We start from the raw sequence: 20,034 nt of genomic DNA, 5'->3' as shown, positions 1-20,034 counted from the left end.
AAGGGATCTTGCTTTGTGGATGCTTCATAAGCAGAAACTGCTGCAAATTAGAAGAGGGTGAAAAAACAGCAAAGGGGAAATATGAAGAAAAATCCCACACAAGGCATTTTGTTCTGCATGTAATCTTTAAGGAAGCTCAAGATTGCTTACCATTAATTGGGTTTTCTTGGGATTGTTTTCAGGCAGATAGTCTCATGTAGCGTGTACTAAAACCTTTGTTGATAGTGAAAGTTCAGGCTCTCCTTGCACTTACCTTGCAATGGTTTTCTTGTGCTTAAAATTTCCAGAAAAAAATATTCCTCTGGATTAAATTTTCTATGCTGGCCTTTGCCTGAGGCAAAAATTTGTCATTTTGGAGAAAAATATATTTATCAAGTTTCTGAAAAAAAAAAAAAGTAGAAAACAAACTTAGAAAACAAACTTTTATATTATCAAGTTACACTTGGATTCATTTGCATATGATTTAATACTGATGAAATCTGCAAGTTAAAAATACTTTGTTCGCATAATTCTCACTCAGGACTAGAATCAAGGTCAATTGATTTTGGACATGTTCAATGAGCAATTTCCACTGTGCTAGAGTCATGAGAGTGCAAGTCACAACAAATAAATATTGATGGGACTATGCAAGCACAGAAAGTGGCCACATTCTTCTTTTGGCTACAGTTATATCTCTGCAGGGATGTTGATGTTGCATTTGCATATTTTCAAAATCCAGACTTTGGAGAATTTTCAGGTTTGATTTGTTTTTCAACACTCTGATTGTAGATGTTTAATTTCTCCAAAGATCTCATTTTGGTGGCCAGGCTAAAACCTGCAACTCAACCTGTAGTGAATAAACAATAGAGCCATAACATTTCTCCCAGCCCTGTTGCAACAGCCACTTCCAGAGTCCTGAGATGGTATCAGGGGTATGAGTCTGCCACTAGTTTCAGTCATTAGCAAATAAAAGAGACGGTGGCTCTAAATGCAGGGTGTGCACCCTCCTCCTCACCCCTTCTTCCAAACAGAGCTCTTTGGCAGGGAAGGGATGTTTGGTCATCCAGCCTCCCTATCACCTGAACTGCAGTTTGTTACACCTAAGTGTGCCATGGACTTCGTCCCTGTGCTGGGCTGCCTAGCATCCCAGCCACCACAGGAAGAGACAGGCCTGTGCTCTAAAGTCTCTTGTAAAAAATAAACCCACTTACATGCCTTTTTGCTGGCTTATCTTCCATTACTTTGGAAGGAAATTCAGCCCGGACACCTTTAGGACGAAAGCTGCCACTGATTGCAGCTTTTATTGGCGCGTACCACAGCTGGCTCCAACTCAAGTTTCTGTGAGCTAGGTGTGGTCCCAAAAACCTCCATCCCACTCATGCCAGTCCTGTCCTGGCTTGCTTGCATGAGGAAAAGTGCTCATATTTGGTGTACAAAAACTTCCTATGGGTAGGCTCTCGACCTAGCTACAACCAGGAAGAGGATGCCTTCTGAGGCAACGCACCCTTCTGTCCTCCTTTAATCATCTGCTGCTATGCTTTCTCCTCATCTCACTATTAGGGAAACCCTTTTCTTCTGGCAAATGCTGTTCCGATGATGAAACTGTCTATCTGGGACATCCCTGCCTCATCAGAAACTCAGATTTTGGCAGGCCTCCTGTCTGGCTTGCCTGGGAAGGTGGTGACTCGAATCATTTCCATGTGGGTGAGTAAAATGACTGCTTGGCATCTGTAGCTGTCTGTCTGGGGAGTGGCCATGCTGCTGGATTTCACCTTCTACCCTCCCAAGGATATGGGGACCGAACTAACATGCAAGCTGGGCAGGTTCCTGGCTGCCCCACAGGTTCCCCCGTTGGCTGGTGGAAGGGTAGGCTGGTGCCTGCCACTGAAGCAGGTTGCTCGTTGCCGCTCAGTGGATGCTTTTATTGCAGTGCAAAATGAAACGAAATATAAAAGCTGGCTGAGACTGTGTTGCGAGGAAATCCTCTGATCTCACTAGCTCTGCGCAGTGCTTAGCCTTTCATCAGGACATGCACTCGTTCGTGTTTCAGGCTAAAGACAGAGCTTTGCATGGATGCTTTGCTTTCACTCTTGAAAGTCTCTGTTTGACTTGCAGTTTGTGTCAGAAAGGGCCTGATCAGAAAAAAAAAAAAATGTTAATGCTCTCTCCAGAAAAGTTAGCAAGCACTTATGCATCACTCTTCCAAGGATACAGGTGTGTAAGCAGAGGAGTCACACATCTCTCTTTGAATCGGGTTCTCAGAGTATCTGTCTAGGTACTAATTATCTTCTGCAGAAGATCTCCAATTTCTTTTATGTCACTGAGAGCTCTAGTTGCCTGGCAATACGCAGAAACATCCACGTGCCTCAGAGGACTGGGTGTAAACTGCAACACTGGCGCATTGTAAATGGAGGCAGGCGTATTTCAAGATTTTTACAGAAGAAGAGGTGCGCAGAAAAGTTTAAAGAGACAGCTGAAATGAGTTCCTTTTTATTCACAAGATATTTTATTCCTTCTGATAAGCAACTTCTGCTTTTATTAGAAAAATTCCAACAAAACCTCCCCCAGCCTTTATTTGATGTTTTATTTTTCTGTTGCTGATCTGCGTGTCACACTCATGGTTCTGTTTCTGCCAACATTTAGACAAGGGGTTGCCTGACTGGGATATCCAGAGTCTTGTCAGAACATGCAAGGCAGGACTAAGGGACACAGCTTGAAGTTTCAGCCTCCCTTGTTGCAGACTGGACGTCCCAGGGCTCCCAACAGGTAAGCATGGGCTCACATGCTCCATGACAGTGAGCATGGGCTGTACGAGCTGATGGGCAGCTTACAGCAGGACCAGATGGCCAGCGTGACAGTTTGTGACCATGTCTCTGTCCCCAGCACAAACTTATTAACAGATTATTCAAAACAATCCAGAAGACTGTAATATATTCAGTCTCAGCTTCCAGAGCTGGGAAAGAGGAGAGCACACTTCGGCAACTCCTCTATCGCATCTGGTCTACTTTATAAGAGGCACTAACCCTGCTCTGTATGTTTTCCCTCAATATAGCCCTAACCTAAGCAGTGTAATTGCCTCCACCAACCTTCTTAGGTCCTGCTTCCAACCGTGAGCTGCTCAGGTTGTGCTCCACAACCGGATGGGGTACCTGGAAGACTTCTGTTCTGTTATGGGAAGAATCAGACTCACCAGAACCAGTCAGAGCATTTAAATTACAGTTTATGGTTTAAATCCAGGCTCAGCAGCAGGCAAGTGCATGTGCTAGTGCCTGCCTTCAGTGGTGTAGCTGTCTGTTGCAGAAGCAAGAGAAAACTTCAGAAAGAGGTGGCAGAGTGTCAGCTTTGTTTTGTTTTCTGTTCTGTTTGGTATTTCATCTAACTGTCAGGAGAGTATATATATATATATTTTTATTTGTTACAGAATTTTTCTTTATAGTACTTCCGAACACAGGCCAGCAAGTGAATGCTGTTCTTGCCACGTGGCTGGGGAAATGCGTGTTCCTGTCAACTCATAGTTTCCCTTATTAGTAATAGAAATTAGATGCAATCAAGCACTGTTTTGGAAGTCACCCCTACTTAACTCTAAGGTGAAGCCTGTTTGTGTGTATTAAAAAAAAAAAAAAAATTCAAACTGTGCTTTTAAATTCAAAGTTATGTAAAATGGTTGTGTCATGGACAGTGAACCCACCATTCAAGTGGTTTTTTTTTGCTCTGATTGCAATTCCTCATAGTCTGGAGTAACAACGTTCCAGAAGATGTGTGATAAAATAATCTCAAGCTGTTTCCTGGGGAAACTGGGTTTCTAAACTGATTTTTTTTTTCTTAACAAACTTAAAGTGGTGTCTGTAGTAGGAAGAGGAGCTGCTGTATCCCAAGTGGAAAGGGGACCCTGATGCTGCCTTTACTCTCCACTGAAGAGCTCATCATTGTGTGAATATTCCGTGAGTGGATGAATAACACTTTGGCACCTCTTCACACTTCCCATCATCACAAAGGTGATGCTGGGGAAAGAATAACCATTGCATTTTGATTCCAGAAAAACGTAGAGAAGGATGTGCTCTCTCTACTGTCTCTTTGATCACCACAGTCAGCACTAGTCTCCCTGCATTCCCTTTCTTTTCCTTAGTATGAGGGAGTGGCTATCAAGTAGACATTGTGCTCCATGACTCTGGGTGATACTTGGTAGAAGTCAATGAAAATTGAATTTTCATGGCAAAGTAATTCAACTTGCTCTCATTGCACAGCTCTGTAGGGGCCAGGCTTCAACCATTCTATTTGGTGTGGGCACTATGTCATTTTTGTGGTTAACATTGAATCTCCAAGTTTCTGTCACTTGCTTTTTCTTCTTGCAGTAACCTAAGGAACGAATGTTGTTGATCAACAAGCAGGTAGCTTAAATATTAAGAGAAATGTAGGAGAGGTATGCCTGGGTGTGGGGACTTCAGTCTGAAATACCTTCCATAAATTAAAGATCATATGATTATTGTGCTTTCCCAGCTTTAATTAATTACTTTCCTTGTTTATTTTTTAACCTGCTAATTTAGCTCTATTTTAGGTACATGTGATGCAAGTGATTTGTAAAATTTACCATAATACTTTTATCAGATTATGAAAATCAGTGTTGACCTCATTGATTAAAAGAAAAAAAAAAAAAAAAAAAAAAAAAAAAAACTTCCCAGAAGTAATAAGGAAAAAAGCTGGGTTTGTATTTCAGGCTCTCAAAGGCTTATCTCCACGACAATGTTATACGTAAATCTGCAGCATGTCATCTAGATCGTGTTTAGTCCTAGCATTTGGACTTCAGCTCTCTGGTAAGTGCAAGGTATCTCTCCAAGGCTGAAGTGGAATGAGCTCCCTTGGAGTTACTGAAGGTGTGCAGGGTCAGCCTCAAACTAGCTAATGTCCTGTGCGTCTTGCTCCATCTTGTCTTGCAACAGCTCTGTGTACCTTCAGTTAATAATTTTGCTTGTAATGAGACTGTTGGATAAATTAGGATAGTTGCAGTGTTACTAAACGTGGTGCTGTGGAGAAAGCAGCTTGATGTGAAGTGTACCTGCTGCCTGTTGCAAATCTTTTCAGTGCTTTGCCTTTTCTCTTCCTAACGAGTTAGCTGTCCAGTCCACACAGGAAACATTGATTACAAACTTCTCTAGTACGCACGTCTACCGAATTCTCCCTGCCAGGTGTACACTTGGCTACTGTGTCTGAGCCAGCTGCTTGGTCCTTTGTGCTTTTAAGCACCCATCCATTGGCCTGAAGTGGCCACTGCAATCTTACTTTTGCTTCTTCTTGCACGCGCTTTATAGAAATGAGACCACAGAGCTCTACTGATCCCAGAAATCACACCCATTTCCTTCAGCTCTGCCAGAATTTTGGAGTGGCATAAGCTCATGTTTTCTTAGATCTCCCTTCACATTTCTTATCATAAATATTAGAAGTCAGATTTTTATTTAGTTTAGTAGCATGATAAATACGTTAAAGTAGACAAAGGTGTGGGTCATCAGTTCTGTTTCCTGCCATGCTTTCTTTAGAATTCCCAAATGTTCTTTATGATCAGTTTATAATAGCTGAAGATATGGCCTTATACACAAACACAAACAATGTTTAAACGGTTTTCCAAAGTACTCTTTTTTAATAGCTCACCATTTTTCTCAGAATAATTATGAAAACTTTTTTTTTTTTTTTTTTTTTTTTTACACAGAAAAATACATCGCCATGATTGCAACATGAGAACTTTCATGGATGTAAATTTTCACAAGGAAGGAGACAATGTAGTTGCACTGAAGCTAATACTGTACTGCCTCATGCACTGTACAACCATTTCTACTTTTTCTATTTTGGGCATGAGACATACTTGGCTTAGAAGAGTAGAGACTTAAAGTCACTTAGCGTGGGTCTGAACTACTATGTAAATTGCAAGAGGCAGATAATTAGATTCTGTACCTAGAAATTTTATCAAACCAGCTGCTTGTCAAATTTCATTTTTGCTTGATTTGATCATTAGATATTACTAGGAGAAAACTGTACATTCTGCTCTGAGTTCTTCTGGTGTAAAGCTGGAATAAGAGCCTAATTCTTATCTCCTTTGGACTGGTATCAGTGGAAATCAGTTCTGGTGAAATTTACTTTAGATTTAAGCAACTAAAATTGTAGCATAACGTGGTCTTTGTGGTTCTTAAAACAGACACATGGAAATGTCTGTAGTTGTAAGATGATCCAGGTTAGCTGATTTCGTGTCATACTCTATGCTGTACTGCGTTGTGTTGCACAACTCTGAGCACTAGACACTCAATTAGCTGGCTTTTGAGCTACCTCTACTTAAAAAAATAGAAATTGTTACTGGCACATACTGACTCAACCATCAGGCTTACGGGGAGAGGCAAAACTGCTAACTGTTGCAATTGCACCTGATGCACAGGTGTGGCTAAGCTAGCGAGTATCTACCACTCAAACAGCGATCAGCGTCCACCTTGATGTCTTGGAAAAGCCTCCTTATGTGTTATATAATCCCCTCTGCACACTTTTCCTGCAAATTCATCCTGGGAATAGAGAGGGTAGATGGGTGATATGCCCCGGTCAGTTGATCTTCGGTGTGGCTGAGCCCATTGCAAAACAGGAGGAGAGGTGCTTGAGATCAAAGGTGAGAGGCAGCAGATGTAAGCTCTGGGTACAGGAGCAGCCGTGGGAAATGCTGGAGCAGGGCAGGTTGCGCGCCGATTGAACTGAAGCCCTCATTCTCCACAAGAAAGTGCTTTGTGTAACAGGGGAGAGGCATAAGTTATCTTAGAACAGACCCGTACTATGCAGGCATGGAGCAATGCCGGTGCCTTTTAACACAAGAGATGGTAATGCTGCTGTGGATGAGGGGCAGAGGATGTGCCCGACAGGGAATTTATCCAAAGTGGTGCCATTTGGCTTCTTCCTGGCACTTCCCACATAAAAAAGCATTCAGAGAAGGACATCTAGCTAAAGGGTGTTAGCTCTCCAATTACCCTTGCCTAGTATAATGGCTCCCAGAGGCCCATTCTTTGCTGCTATAAATTAGAATAACCCTTAAGGTTGACTAATTTGTCTGTGCCCTTTACCAGGGATGAGGGTGATACACAGGAGATGGAGAGCTGCCTTCTCTCCCATAGCCTCGGGGCTCTCTTATCCCAGCCGACAGTGGGGATCAGTGATAATCCTGACTTGTAAGAAAAAGCTGCCTAGGCAGGGATGTCACACGGGCCAAACGAAATCCCCGCAGGAACGCAGTGCCGTTCTCTGCTGCGGGAAGCCTGCGCAGCACCGCGTGTAGCCTCACTGCTCCACCCTCAGCACCTTGCTGCTTCCCTCCCTATTTACTCCCCATTTACACACACACCTCCTTACAGACGTGCTCGAGGCTGGGGGGGGGGGCATTTTAAATTGAGTTTTGTTGGCCTGTGGACAGGTATCACGGCAGGGCCGGTGTGAGCAGGCAGCAGCGGTGAGGCAGGTATGTTTGGGAAGGCCCGTGCTCCCACACGATGTGGGGCAGCTGCACGGAGCCACTGCTGATCACAGCACGTTCACAGCCCGTAGTGAAGGCAAAGTGAGCCTTGCCAGTCCTCCAGCTGCAGCAGAATGGCCCAGTAGGGGCTTACACAAGCAGTGAGCGTGGCGTGCCCGGTGCACAAGTGACGGTCTAGTCTGTGGTCTGGGTAAAAATATTTGCTTTCTTTTTGGTTGCCTACTGGCCTTCCTCAGCTTTCCTGAGGTTGCATTTTCAGCACAGAGAGATGCTGTCAGGAGCCCACGTGCTGATCCACATGTATAACTTACAGGAAAGAAAGGACCTTGTGTGAGGAAGCCTCCACCTTAAAGGAACTGTTTAATTCTTGTTAATCTCTGTTGTCTGATTGACTCTTTCTGGAGATAAACTCGGTGCACCACTGCTGTACCTTTGAAGCCAGGCAGCAGAGGTCATTCCTCCTGGAAATGCTAATTTTGACAAAGTGCTCGAGGTGAACATGCAAGACAGGGATATTACCCCTGCCTACAAGTTCCTTTAACTCTGAATTAGCTCAGGTTTAAAAAGAACTCCCAGAAGGGGCCCTGCAGCCACCACCACTGGCCAATGGAAGTTGGCACATTTATTTTGATGTGGCAGAGCCAGGAATGGGGGTGCCTACATGGGGTTTCATGTAGGCACCTCACTCGCCAGGCTTTGTTAAGCGGTGGTTTGGTACAGCTGAAGACCCTCGGGGTTTCCTGTCCCCTCCTTTGCACTCTCCCTGCAGCAGTGTGGTTGCTCAATAATCCAGCCCGGAGAAATGAACCCCTCAAAGAGTGACCTTGGGAGGCTGGGGGGAAGCTGAGTTATTTTTCAGCCAGACCAGACCCACTTCAGTCCAGTCCATCAGCTCCCCAAGCCACCGCCTACACAGCTGAGCAAGCATTTGTCCCAACACAACAGGGAGGGAACAGGGGAGAGATTCAGCCTGCTAAACTAGCACTGCCACCAAATAAATGTGCTAATCTGTCAGTGTTCCCCATACAGAAAGATGCCTTTTCATGGGGTGACAGGGAACAGGAGCCAAGCTTAGAAAAGCAAATTTATTTCAGTTAAGCCTAAAAGAAGCCAGATATTCTTTTGTTTACGTTCACCTGGCCAAGCCACTGTCAGCTGCCCCATTTCTCTTTGAATTATCTCCTCTGAATTCGCTGCAATGCCTTGAATTTACTCTGGTAAGAGCAGAACTGAGCTCTGGAGGTTTAGTTCCTGGGGTTTTCTGAAGCAAACGAGCCCGTGACATGGGGAGCCCCGTGTGTTACCTGCTGACTTAGTCATAAGGTAAGTGAAATTGTCTGAGTGCTTGCACCCAAGTGCTTGCAGTGAGTGTCATCTGCAGGCTGAAAGGGCAGGCGTGATGGCAAGCAGGAAGAGAGGCTGAGGGACAAGGAGACTGACCCCCTCTCCTTAGGGTGACACCAGTGTTTATCAAGGAGTTCTCTGGCGTTATTGTTATTACCCTAGCGTAAACTGAGCAAACAGAAGATTCAGGCCGAAGTTCGAACCAGCCTGATCCTACGTGCATTCACCTGATATGACTGCTCTCACCCCTTGCACCACAAGTTTTATGTCGCAGTCATCGCTGCAGAGCACCTCCTCCAGCGGGACTGCACCCCGGCCAGACCTCGGCTTCCTCCTCTCCCCTCCCACCCCTCACACACACTTCTTCCAGGGCCTGCAGGAGTTGCAGAGAGCCAGCAGTTAGGGGAACAGACTGATAAACACAAGGCTCAATTTTTTGCTCTCAACTGTACCACTTAAAACAAACCTTTTTTTTTTTTTCCTTTTTTTTTTTTTCTTTCTTTTTTTCTTTTCTCTCAGCCTGTTTCCTCCTGTTGCTACATCAAGGCAATAAGCAAGCCCTGGCCCTCACACCGACTCCACCAGAACACAAGTGTACTCAGCCACCCTCGAACCTTGTCCACAACTTCAATAAGGTGTGATCGGGTTTCACGGCAGGAAAACAGCCTGCACCTCTCTCTGAAGATGTGGAAGCGCTTAAGGGAATGTGATGAACAAGAATGTTTTTCTTTCTCAGTATGTCTTCTAAAATCCCACCGGACAATTTGTGTGACGAGAAAAACTCTCCCCTAATTCTCTGAATGTTGTGGCCCATCCCAAGTCTTATCTCTCATTAAGAGATTAAAGAGCGGGGAGGTACTTCTCCACCAAAGGTTTCCTAAAACCCTGTGGAGAAAGCCTCTGCCCCTGTCACTCTCACCAGCTGGGAACCAGCGGTGAAGCTGGAACCCCTAACTGCAGCGGGTTGGACCAGTTCTCCGTCCCACTCCTCCCTGCCCTGGGGCTGCCACCTCTTTCCCCAGGCAAGGCAGACTTTCTCCAGCCCTGCCTCGGGTGTCTCTGGTCTGCATTTGCTGCTGCTCCCAATTCCTGGAGAGTGCTGTAAGGCACTGGGGCTGACCTGAAGAAGAAGCCAGCAGAGGTGGGACACATACCATGCACCTGGCCTGCATGCCATGCTCCAGTTAGGTATCACTTGGTGAAACCATTCTTTATCTTCTTTCTTGAAATTTAAGGAGGAAAATGGAGACTAGAGACCCCCCAGTGCCTTACCAGCAGATGCACCTTCAGCTGGTGCAGGTCTACAGGATGTCATCGGACTTAATTCCAGCCAAGAGCCTGGCCTCCCACTCTTTAAATGGAAGCAATACTCAAAAGCAGCATAGAAAATAAATGTCCTCTCTTTAGATGTAACAAATGACTGCCCCTTTGGAGATGCTAATGCTGTTTAATTTTTTTGCTCAGTGTCCTGTCAAGGAGTGCAGTACTGGATAATGCAAATAAAAACCATTCCTACCCTGAAGGTCTGACAACTTGTGAGATAGACATACTGCAGACTGGTTTTGTCTGGCAATAAATAGGTGAGAATGGTTTCATGTTCAGTACTTTTACCAGTGACAAAGTGCAGGACAGATTCAGAAATGACTAAGTCCAAGAGAGTTTCTTTTCTGATTTGTTTGTGGAAAAATTATGCCATCCAGTGAATTTAGGAGAGTCCAAAGGGGGAAGTAGCTAGAGAGCAGTACTTGGCAAGTGAGAGGAAGACAAACTGTTCAAATCTCCCCACAGGAGGAAATTACCTTAGAAATTCCCTCTTAAATAGATCAGCAGTTTTTTTTCCAAGTGATCCCATTTAAAACACATGTACTGCAAACTGTCTAATTTGTTACCCCTGTAACTAAACTCACATAGTTGAACCACATTTTCTAATTTAACCGGAGTATCTGAGAGCAAAGGGCCATTCAACAACTTAAGTACACTTCTTCTGAGGTCAGAGACAATTGACCAAACCTTACCTTGTTCTTCTGGCTACGTGAAGCCTGTATTTCTGGCCATGCCTTACCTGGAAAGAGCTCTCAGCTGCAAGGATAACTAAGGGAGGCAGCAGCACTCTAATCTTTTGATTGCACAGCTCTATACCTCTGCACAGGCAAACAAGGTACCCAGAGCACTGTACCGTAACAGAATTCACACATACGCATGTGTAGTTCTAGGTTGTGATACTCTCAGCTTTTGGTTATTGCTCTGTAAAAGTTTTCAAGCTTGGGTCCAGATTTATAAATGGTTGCGAAAACTTTGCCTGCTTCCTGCTCAGAAGCTGAGCAGTAGGGATTTAAACCCGCCCTTCACACAGTCCTGGAGATGATATATACTTTTAGCCACATGTTTTTGCAAGCATGACTGCATGGCTATTAACAAAATATTTGCAATATATGTTTTCACAAAAATGAACTACATTTGGTTATCTGTTCAGAGATTTTAATGCGTCACAATCCATCATTAAGCATATATGGTAAATGAACAAGCTAAAAAATTATGTAGAAAGCTCTGTATTAAAAGGTTAAACACATGCACAAATACAATCAACTAGCAACGTGATTGCCATGGGATCGATGATTGAGTGTTTTGGTATTTCTAAGAGCCTTCAGGACCACCTGCACTTATAACACATGCACCTTTTTTGAAATTAAAACATGAAATTCTCACACACCAGTTTCCCAAGCTTATGTTCTTTATATGTCCTCAAATCACACTGACATTCATATGAATTTACTATGAGTGTGGGATCAGGCCCTACTGCACATTTCTGTGTTGTAAGTCTATTAGGGAAACATAAGAATAAGCAGAGAGTACATGTGCAAATTTTTGCTTTAATCTCTGGGTGGGCATGAACAGTTGGTCATTAGTTAATGATGACATAAGAGCTGGCATTCCTGATAAGCCCACAGTTCCTTCAGGCTTGCTGGAAGGCTGCAATCCTATTAGTCAGATGCTATAAAAGTTGTTTTTTTAATTATCTTGGAGTCAAGATAACTCTGCCCTTACTGAGCTGCTAGGAGTTCCTCACGGATACTTGTCCCAGGGAAGGATTTGGCCTCCATGTTTTAATTAAGATCATGTTTAGATAACTGGGTAAGCCTGAAAGGCTACAAACCTTTTTCTATGGTACCCACCAAACCTCTTTCCTACTTGACCATTCCTGGGCCATATAATCAGACTTGTCTCCTATGTCTTTGTCATCCTCCTTTAAGATTCAGGGTTCGTGTGACTTACCTCACATCCCACCCGCAGCCTCACGCCTGCCCTCACTGACACACTCTGATTATCTGGAGAAGCAGGGGACCTGAGGACAGCCAGGGGACAGGTCGGTACCACAGTCTGATTGTGTCAAAGTCAAAAAAGACTGTGAGAGGGGATCTCAGGACAGCAAGCTGGCAGACAACCAAGAGGAGTGTGTCAGCTGCTGTGTTTTGTAAACTACCAGCAATCCTTTTGCCACTGTGGATTTCAAAAGCGGCAGTGCTGCCAATGTTTATATGCCTTTGGCATCCTGACTAAGAATATTTTAGTTACATCATAGGTATGTGCAATAGGATTTGTTTTTTGCTAGCTAGCAGGGAGATTTTGGCTAGATGAGAGACATGTGGTGGCGCATGCACCTGTGCATCAGAATTATAGCTGGGGCTGCAATGGAACCGAAGGAGATAGCCTTTTCTTAGTAGTGATTGGGGTAGTAATGGGGAAAGAGGGTGTGATGGTCCTCTTAGGTCATAAGCCTAACCAGTAGGGCTGCATTGTTTTGTAGCTTTCTATAGTACCAAATTTTCAGCAGTCTTATGTACCTTTAGACATTATGCTAGATACATATCCGCCTAATTCACTGCCACTGGAAATTTCTTACAGAACAAGAAGAATATCATCAGCAAAACCTGTTGCTTTGGATACATGTTTTACTCTTCTGAAGCCTCCCAAATACCAAATACCAAGAGGGTGAGCACAGCTACAACTTTCATGGAATTACAGCATCACAGGATGGCTGAGGCTGGCAGGGAGCTCAAGAGGCCACCCGCTCCAAGCCCTGCCCGAGCAGGGCCACCCAGAGCAGGCTGTCCAAGGCCGTGCCCAGGCGGCTTTTGGAGGTCCCCAAGGAGGAGACCCCACAGCTCTCTGGGCAGCCTGTGCCAGGGCTCCTCACCCGCACAGCACAGAAGGGCTGCCTGGGGCTCAGAGGGAGCCTCCTGGGCTCCACTTTGTGCCCACTGCCTCTGGTCCTGGTGCTGGGCAGGGCCTTGGTCCATCTTCACTGCACCCTCCCTTCAGTTATTTGTGGACATTGATGAGATCCCCCTGAGCCTACTCTTCTGTGGGCTGAACAGCCCCAGCTCTCAGCCTCTCCTCACAGTAGAAATGCTCCATTCCCTTCATCAGCTTCATGACCCTACACTGGACTCCCTCAGTATGTCCATGCACCGGGTGAGGGGCAGAACCGGAAGCAGTACTCCAGGTGTGGCCTCACCAGTGCTGAGGAGAGTACATTTTCTGAAGGGAGAAGTGGCCCCAAGACATTCAAGAGTGAAGTGGAGGAGATAATAGCTGCCATGTATTCTAGGAGGGAGAATGGCCCTGGGGAGATGCTCAATTTCTTCCTCAGAGGGGAAGGATATTCCTCTAACTATAGCTAATTTGACTTTTTCTACATTGTACTGTGCAACAGGATTTCGTGTAGCATCTCTTCTTTGCTATGGTAGAGCTCATAGCTAATAAGAGTTGAAGACATATGAGAGCAGAAGACTATAAAGGTTTTCTGTGTTGTTGTTTGTTGGTTTTTGTTTTTTTTGTTTTTTGCTTGTTTTCCCTGTAGCCCATCTCTGGAGCTGTGAGATTAAATGCATACTGAATCTGTTACTGCTGGAGTATGTCCTTCTTGGGTGGGTTAGCTGTCAATAGCAACTCTATCTGAGGAGTATCAAATGGGGTCTCAGTCTAACACCCTATAGAAGAAGTTCAGAAAACTTCCATCAAATGAACTGAAAACTCAAAATTAGAAAGGCCACTATTTTCACTTCTAGAATACCTGGACAGATATCATAATGTAATTTTTCTATTGTATGTAATTTACAACCCTGAGAGTGGAAACAGAAAGTACAGATACTCTGCCAATGCTGATTCAGGCAGACCTATCCTATTCCTAAGCCAAGATCCTACACTAACTTTCGATTCTTTCATCTGTAAAAGGGGGCAAGAGGATCTCTATGCCTAACAGACATGAAGTTTAAGTAATTACTAGTGTGAGATGCTGAACTACTACGCGAATAAAGTACCTCAGATGAAAAGCTGTTGCTATGTCAAGGCTAATGTGATTTTCTCCAGTTTGTCCTGTTCAGTAAGATTCTAAAGGGCAGGAATGTGTTTTTCTAAATCTCAGAGGAATGTTGTTAGAATTCTGTTTGTTGGCATTTCTTTTCTGTAATAGTCCATAGGGCTTTTCCATAAGGGATCAAAGCACTACTGTAGACTTTACTCACCACATCCTTCTTCTTCCATTTCCTTCTCCTTTGAATTTGAATATACACTCCACTGCAATATTGTCATAAGTAGCAGAAAAATCCATCTGAGCTGGTACTAGTTTTACATAACTGAAATTGCAGAGCTGCAGTGTACCACTTTCTGTGTGGAAAAAGATGAATCATCCTAAGGTGGGCACAACACCCTCCAGAATATGAGGTTGGGTCCTAAACTGACAGGTTACTGCAAGGCAAACTGAACTGTTTAGATCTCAGATCCTTCCCGATCCTAGTTTAAAATAAAATAGGTGTCTTTTCTCAGTTTAATATCTGAGCTTCTTCCCATCTTCTGTATCACTTTTCTGAAACAGCTGCAATACTAAATTAATCTTTTCAGATATGAGTCAATACTGCACATCATATTTCTTGTTTGCATTCAATGAGGGCCCAGTGGTTCTAGCAAACTTCAGAAGGGATTTCAGATTCTCTAAAATACTTCACATTTCTCTGTACCGAAGTTTTGTATTTTCCAGGGCCATACAAGCTCATGCTACCTGCCTCATCTGTCTGTCCACATCACTTTCATCTGTTTCTGAATCGCGAATGAAGGCTAGATGGGCCTCAAAGCTTGCAAAGGGCTCCCTTTGGTTGGGTTTGCACAACCTGAATTACTTCTCCTCCAGAAATCCCAGAGTGCCTTGTCCCTTTTTCCAATTCCTTACAAAGAGAATTTCCCTTGATAGTGAGAGTGAGGTCTTAGAGACACAGCAACCACATCAGGGACCAAAGGTTCTCACTTTTGCTTTGCAAATTATTTATAAGGAAACAGAGAGGATGCAGAATCTGGAGAGATGTTTGCAGCTGAAATTGCAGCCTACTTTTGCTCTGCTCTAGCTGAGGTTAAAGTCTTCTTGGAAAATACTGAGCATTCGCTTACGAAGACTTGAACACTGCTGTTTTTAATACAGCACCCCAGAACTTCACCATCTGACTGGAAAACTGCTGAAATTCCCAAATGTGCATCTTCATTTACAAACCACTACTACTGTGACAGTGGTAGAGTCGTGCTTTTTCTCCCCTTTCCTTTCTGCTTATCCAGTTTAGCAATATATCTAGTATACTTATTCCTAGAGAGAAAGGGCAAAAGGTGTCTTCTCTAAAATTGTCCCTGCTCCTGAGATAGGACAGAGGTGATGTCTGTGCTATTCCACTACGTTGCACATTCATGCTCCATCAGGACACTTTCAGGTCTTACTGCTTGCAGGAGACATACAGCACTCTGTTCATAGCACAGTTCTGTGTGTGTACTCATCCCTTCTGCTCAGGTTAAACTCAAGTTAAACTCCAGCAAAATGTTGTATCCGTTCCTGTGTTGATCCCTGTCTTTCGTTGTGTCTTCATGCTCAGCATAGATACCTATTATTTTTTCTGTGCAGAACCAGAGATTCTTTCTGAAGTGCTGGTGACTGAAAGGACTGCCAGAAGGATAAGGTAGCAGTGGTTCAGAGTTGAGCAGAAATGAGCGTTCAGCTCTGAGAGATTATTATTTGGTGACCAGCTATCGTCTTCTAACAGATAACAGCAGATCTGTTCTTTGTTCCTGGTCTCTGCGAAAATATGGCAGCTCCTGCTACTCAGCTGGAAATCCCCAAATGGCATCAGTGCCCTGGTGCATAATCTCCTTGTCTAGGGTCATGCATTCATCAGTGACTAGAAGTGATGCTACCGAAAAAGGAATTTCATAGCTGGGAAATAAACTGTTAGTAGAGATTTCTCCCCAATGATAGGCAGTTAAATGTTTGCTTATATCCTTAAATGAAAAGTTTAAGAATACATTTAGTATGCTAGTTACTGTTTTTTACAAATAAAAATCAAGCTTTTTTTTTTTTCATTCCTCCAATTTCTTTAACCCCAAGAATAACAGAAAGAGAGATTTGCCTTTATAATTTTAAATTCTGTAATGAGGAGAGAAGGAAAGAATGAATGTACTCTCCAAAGGCAATTATTTTCTATGCAGGTTGCAGAAATGATCCTGAAACCTTTTATCCTCTCTGAAAACAGAACGTGAAAGAAGCCGAAAAGGTATGATCCCAAAAAGGACCTACAGACATAACATGGCACATAACTGAAATGTAGGTGCCTAAGTGCAAAACTGCATACCTGAAGGAGTCCACCTCATCTTGTATGTCATAAACTAATATTCTTCAGCTGGCTGAAACTGTACTCTGGCTCATGCCCAGAAATACCTCAGTCCAGAGGAAACTGTGCAGGGTGATACCAATCCCATCTTTAACCCAGCAACTATGCATGCAGTGCTTATTTCCCCAGGGAGATCTATGGTGCTAAGTACTGTCATGGCACATCTGGCATGTAGGATGCAAGCAGAATGAAGTAAAAACCTTACTTTTCTTTTAAGACTTGTCAGGAGAAGGTGACAGGGGCAGGCACCTTGTATACAATAGCCTGCTGATTTGCAGCATTTATTCACAAGGCCCTGCCAAAGTGTCTCAAATCCACACTTTCCCCAATAGTAGCCAATCTACCAAATTAAAAACTAATTTGGGCAGAAAAGTGCATATGGCATTCCTGTTGTTAAAGCTGCTGCAGTGTGAAGTCAGTTGGTCCAGAATGAAGGAACGAACCTATGCCTGACTTGTTAGACTAGAAACCAGGGCACTCACCCAAGAGACAGGAATTCTGGGTTCAGGTCTCAGATGTGAGAGCTGCTAATGTATTTAACCCAAGACATGTTCAATGTATAATCAGAAACAGAGTGCACCTCTCCCCTAAGTAAGAGCCATAGCTACCAGGCCTGATTTCTCTTGATGACCTAATGCATCTTGTATTTTCATCTGGGCTAGCTCAGAGCCTGGTGGGTAGCACACCTCATATAGGACAGTGGAAATACGAGTTTGTGTCCCCTCATACAGAGGATACTCATTTACAACTAATTCTGCTAAGTCCTAGGTGAAAAGGTTATTTGCCCTGAGTGAAACAGTGACCACTCTTCAAATTCTGCAAGGCAGAGATATTTACCTTCAGGGGAGGAGGTGAAATTACAGGTCCCAGAAAGCATGCAGTGCCTAAATTTCAGAAAGGGGTCAGATTTAAAAATAACCCTGTGGTCACTTTTCCTTGCTGTATAGGATTTGGCATCTCTTCTACTCAACACAGTGGCTGTTTTGGGATCGCTCAAATGTGCCTACAGAACATGATACCCAAGGACACTGGGCCTAGCCCAAGCAGCTTAAAGAAAAAGGGCTTGATTTTGATTTGACACTATGAACATAGCTGATAGTAATTTGGTGGCAAAGACTAAATGATCTAAGAGGAACGAGGACCTGTGGGAAGAACACAGTAGCCCTGTAAACAGATTTGGTTTGGTATGTCTGTATGTACGGCTCAGTGCAGAGCTATCTATCAAGGCTGGCACAGGGCTTGGAAGCACCAAGCGTGCTGGAGTTTCTTTCCGTAGTGCCATCTTAACATGGCTGTCTGCTTATGAGAGCAAGCTTAGTTGTGCCGTGTCCTAAATTATACTGGTTGGAAGAGAGTCCGAGGATCCATACGCGCACTGGTTCCCTCTGTGGTAGTTTCTGTGGCAATTGGTGCTGTCATTGTCATTGGTCACCCACTGCTCCCCGCTCTCTGCTGAGTCCAAAAGTGGTCCAGGGTGGCACAGACAGCTGTAGTGATGTGTTTTATGAAGTCTGGAAACCCCAAAATAGAGCTCAATTCTTTCTTCATATCGTCATCAGTTCAGGTTAATGCAGTCAGAGCAGTACAAATGGGGGGAAATTCTAGTCCACCATGTCTTAGGGACGCTCCAGGTCATCAACCAACCAAACAAGAAAGCAGTATACCATCAGAAATAAATTTGTTTTTATATATATATTACCCTCTATGTTATTCTTTACTTCTGCAGTCTTTTTCTTACATTTTCCTGAAAGCACAGCAATTAGTAGCATGGGTGGCATTTGTTTATTGCTACGTGGTTATAGAAAAAGTGCCAGAGACCCGTAATAAATTATTTCTCTGAAACGTTAAATATCTGGACAACTGACTGTCGATGATTTTCCATGCACAGATGGAAGCTGAAGAAGAGCGGATCTGTGGGGTCTGAATCTCACGCAACACAAAAGGAGTCCTTTCATGTTGCATGAAAACACCCTGCAGTCTTTGAAATTAATTCCTTTGGATCAGGGGGAATCAATTTTGGTCAAATTGCCTTCAATCAAATGACTAATGGTTTTGTTAAAAATCTCATTGTCCGTCTTGAAGAGAGATGTTGATCTGGATAAGCTGTGCTGAGCTTTCTTGTGCCCCCACATTGCTCGTGGCTTGAGAAAACTCTTCAGAAAAATATCCCATGCAGCATATTATGATGTTATCATGTGTTAGCACATCTCATTCACAGAGCTATCCAATTTGATTTTAAATTGCACATAAATCTTCAACTAAATATAATCCAGATTTCATATTGTTTTATTATTCTCTTCCTCTATACCTCTTTCCAGAGTGTGTTCAAAAAGACCATATCTTTTCATTCCTCTATCATGAATATGCATTGTACTCAGGGTTACATTTTGGGATCTGGGATGAGTGGTGTTTCTTTCTTCTGAAATCTGTTTGGTCAGGGGAGTTGTGGTTTCTTAATTCTCTAAAATTCAATATGAGGGCAACTCTACATCTCTTTATCTGATCAAATTTTGATGTGGCATTAGGTAAAAAAAATGCCATTATACATCTGAGATTTAAAGAAAAAATTGCTTCTGCCCAATTGTTATGTATGCTATTTTTTTGTGCAGGTCTTCTATTAGATGTGTCGGGGTTTGCTTTGGTTAATAAGGAAGGGATTATGTGAGAGATAAGTTGATTATTCAATAATTCCCCAGGAAAAAAAAAAAAATCTGAAGCAAATTCAGGTAATAAACACCATCTGTGTAGGGAAGAACAGTCTGTGAATGGATGTGGTAAATCTCTCATATGTGTGTGTGCAATATGTTCTACACGTCACAAAGTTGAGGCAGTCAGGTCCACACACTAAGTCAAAAGCCTTCCACCCCAGCCTACACCCAGGCAAGAAGCACATGAACATACCATAGACACCCAGTGCTTTATTTTCAGATAATTCTTCGGGCCAAGGAGAGAGTAAGTAGTGACTTTTGCATGTCTCTGACTACTGGTGAGCTCCATTCTTTTCTTGTTTGCTAGCCCAGCTCACCTGAAGATTTCTTCTCCAGCTTTGCTTTGGCTAATTGTAGTGATTTTCTTGCTTCTCTGAACAGCTTCTCACACCTCTGTATTGATTTCACCATGGGTAATGTTCTTTTGGAAGACTTTTTATATTGTTTTTCTTTTCTGCTTCTTCATATATATATTTTTCTAAATATACATATCATATATATATTTTTCTAAATATACATATCCAGTGGGAAGCTGGTGCCAGGATTTTGGCTCTGCAGTTTCTTCATATGCAACAAGCAGGAGGTGCTCCAGTGTCTTGGTGTCTACTGGTGGTTTCACTGTTTCACTGCTGGTCTGTCATGTGGAGAATCTCCACAATTTTGTCCCTTGGTTAATTAGGCTATTGGTGGCCTCCAAATTTGGCCATGATGATTAGGGAAGTCAAACTGTGATCTGTGGATTACGCTAGGTCTTGTGCTTTAAAGGGCACCCTGAAGTGCTACCTGCCCTGGCTGCAGTGCACTATAG

General features: G+C 43.5%; 1 long non-coding RNA gene across 9 annotated transcripts; it reads left to right on the top strand.

Moving 5' to 3' along the window:
• Nucleotides 1-1,389: 1,389 nt before the first annotated feature.
• On the top strand, nt 1,390-18,783 carry LOC308199769. 9 transcript variants are annotated; one of them, XR_013954919.1, is made up of 8 exons: nt 1,437-1,683; nt 2,623-2,745; nt 3,817-3,920; nt 9,335-10,395; nt 12,067-12,179; nt 12,719-12,805; nt 16,337-16,401; nt 18,407-18,783. It is a non-coding gene; the product is annotated as an uncharacterized lncRNA (long non-coding RNA). The 9 variants fall into 9 exon arrangements; XR_013954926.1 differs by lacking the exons at nt 16,337-16,401; nt 18,407-18,783 and adding an exon at nt 1,390-1,428 and having other exon boundaries at nt 1,540-1,683; nt 12,719-14,486; XR_013954920.1 differs by lacking the exons at nt 16,337-16,401; nt 18,407-18,783 and having other exon boundaries at nt 9,335-9,450; nt 10,280-10,395; nt 12,719-14,493.
• Nucleotides 18,784-20,034: the final 1,251 nt, after the last annotated feature.

Source organism: Anser brachyrhynchus (genome assembly GCF_964034855.1).
Source record: "Anser brachyrhynchus genome assembly, chromosome: 1".
Taxonomy (NCBI): Eukaryota; Metazoa; Chordata; class Aves; order Anseriformes; family Anatidae; genus Anser; species Anser brachyrhynchus.
The sequence above is the reverse complement of the archived record's forward strand: the minus strand, read 5'-3'. Positions and strand labels throughout refer to the sequence as shown.